The sequence below is a fragment of the Rhincodon typus genome, unplaced genomic scaffold (assembly GCF_021869965.1).
Source record: "Rhincodon typus isolate 14 unplaced genomic scaffold, sRhiTyp1.1 hic_rhity00006401, whole genome shotgun sequence".
Lineage (NCBI taxonomy): Eukaryota > Metazoa > Chordata > Chondrichthyes > Orectolobiformes > Rhincodontidae > Rhincodon > Rhincodon typus.
In genome coordinates, this window is record NW_025972039.1 from 1,151 (window position 1) to 3,745 (window position 2,595).

The window sequence follows — 2,595 nt, forward strand, 5'->3', positions numbered from 1 at the left end:
GAGTGTGAGAGTGAGTGAGTGTGAGAGTGAGTGAGTGTGAGAGTGAGAGTGAGTGTGAGACTTTTGCTGACAAACACGAATATGCTTGAAGTGAACGCAGCTCTACCTACAGACACGGCTATGTTTTACAATAGAGATAGTAGGAACTGCCGATGCTGGAGTCTGAGATAACAAGGGATAGGTGGGATTAGAGATATCTTTTCTCCCACTTATCCTCTCCTCCCACCTCACTAACCAACCCCCACCCCCTTCCTACCTACTAGCCTCATCCCCGCCTCCTTGACCTGTCCGTCTTCCCTCTCTCCTCACTGAGCAACCTCCATCCCAACTCCCTACCTACACTCACCTTTACTGGCTTCATCCCCACCTCCTTGACCTGTCCGTCTTCTCTCCACCTATCTGCTCCTCTATCCACCTTTTATCATCGCCTCCCACTCTATTTATTTCAGAGCCCCCTTCCCCTTCCCCTCCCCCATTTCTGAAGAAGGGTCCAGACCCTAAACATCAGCTTTCCTGCTCCTCTGATGCTGCCTGGCCTGCTGTATTCATCCATGTTATCTGTTTTACAATAGTTACTTTTGTACCAAAGTACAACAGGAGGAAACAAACAGCTACAAAAGGAACAATCCTGTAAAATGATTGGTGTGTTAAAGAATGAATGGGGAGACAGTAGGAAGTGATGTCAGTAAGATGATCATTACTTTTAAAATAAACCAATCAGGAATTGGCCATAGAATATCTAGCCAATCAAAACCTGACCATCAAGCCAGTTAGAGTTGTGTGCCTGATCATACACAGGGGCTATTAGTTAGCAAGAGCTAATGAGGACAGGGGTTTGATGCAGAAGAACAAAGTGACAACAGAAGTAGTACGTCAAATTGACAGAACAGGAGTCTGGTGCCCAGCCAAGCAGCATCCCAAACTGAACTGGCTGGGGTGGCATGGTGAGAGTACTTAACACTACTGCCTCACAGCACCAGGGACCCACGTTTGATTCCAGCCATGGGCGACTGTCTGTGTGGAGCGTGCATGCTTTCCTCTAGATGCTTGGTTTTCCTCCCACCACCCAAAGATGTGCAGATCGGATGGATTGGCCATGCTCAATTGACCTGAAGCATCCAGGAGTGTCGTGTCGTGTCGTGCAGTGTACTGCAGTGCGGGTGCGGGTGCGGGTGTATGCTCTGTGAAGTTTGGTGCAGACTCAAATAGGCCAAATGGTCTCTATCTGCACTGCAGGGATTCTATGATTCTGATTGTAAACCTAATGCTTTGAGGCTGAAGGGATAGAAAGGACTTTTAGAAACTTTTCATTGGTCTGTGCCCAGTTGTGATATAGTACCATATTTCGTCAGCAAACTATGTCAAATAATTTCTACATTTAAGGAGAGAAGAAATTGGAAAAGATATAAAGCAGGTCATTTTGTTCTCTTCTCCCTTGTTTCTTACCATTTGAATGTTGTGAATTAAAAATTTAGTGCATTATTTTATTATTCAATCACCCTTTGAAATATAGTTATATTAAGAAGAGCCACAGAACTCAAAAGAACCTAGAGTAGATAGAATTTAGATATTGACAAGGATGCTGGATTTCAACAATGTCTTTTCATGTCTTAACTTGGGATCTTCATTTCTAATTCGATCTTGCTTTTAAACAAATCACAAACACTTAAAACGTAGTAGTGGCAGTTTTCTACATCGGCTTTGTTAAAAACAAAAGGACTTTCGTTTCAGTATGCACGAAGCTATTATAAAGCATTTGTTTATCATTTAAGGTTGTGTTGCGATTTACTTTTGTATCGCAGAGATTGCAATGTAGCTTTTCATCTTGGGTTCAGAAAAGCCCAAGTAAACTTGAAATATTGATTTAGTTTCTATAGACGGGAAAACTTGTTGAGAAATCAAAGCAAACTTGTCTATGTACTGTGATTTAAGTGACTAACACGTGGTCCTAGACTTGTACTCTATGATTTTCCCAAAATTTTAGCTGACTTCGGACTGGAGAAGTCCAGTCTTTTAACTATAAATTTCTTAGAGGGACATAATGACAGTAATTTTTCACACATGCAGCATGTTTAATATTGTTCATGCCTCACAACTATAGAGCCAGTATTTTTAATGACTTCCTTCTAGTTCTGCTGGATGTGCCTCAACTAAATCTATTTTTTTTTCTACTTTTACTGTAAACAGCTTCTCCATTCCATTTCCCTCTAATCTAGGTTCTCTTACAAAATGAGAATCCCAATGTAATTAAATCTGTTTCTAAAAGACCACTTTTTGCCTTAAATATTGTTACAATCAGCTGGTGAGGAGCTGATTTCCCCCCTATTTTATAACCCAGACTTGGCCAATTGTAACAAATATTCTTTTCTTTTTTAAAATCACACATCTACAACAGCATAGTTAAAAAGTAGTTTTAAGGAGACAATTACTTAGACTTCCTTGAAAGAAAAAATGAATAATAATAATAATTTTATTACCTAACAACTCAGAAGAAAATAATGAAAGTGGCATTAAACACAGTTAATAAACTTAAAAAGGGAAGAAGGCCGGAGAAGTCCAGTCTTTTAACTATAAATTTCTTAGAGGGACATAATG

The 2,595-nt window shown here is 40.2% G+C and overlaps 1 protein-coding gene across 1 annotated transcript in view; it reads right to left on the bottom strand.

Annotated features, from left to right (window-relative positions):
• The window catches only part of LOC125482149 (Fanconi anemia group M protein homolog), a gene marked incomplete at both ends in the record, with an annotated part of 7,336 nt that overhangs the window by 536 nt on the left and 4,205 nt on the right, over positions 1 to 2,595 (bottom strand). The gene's annotated exons all lie outside the window — the stretch shown is intronic.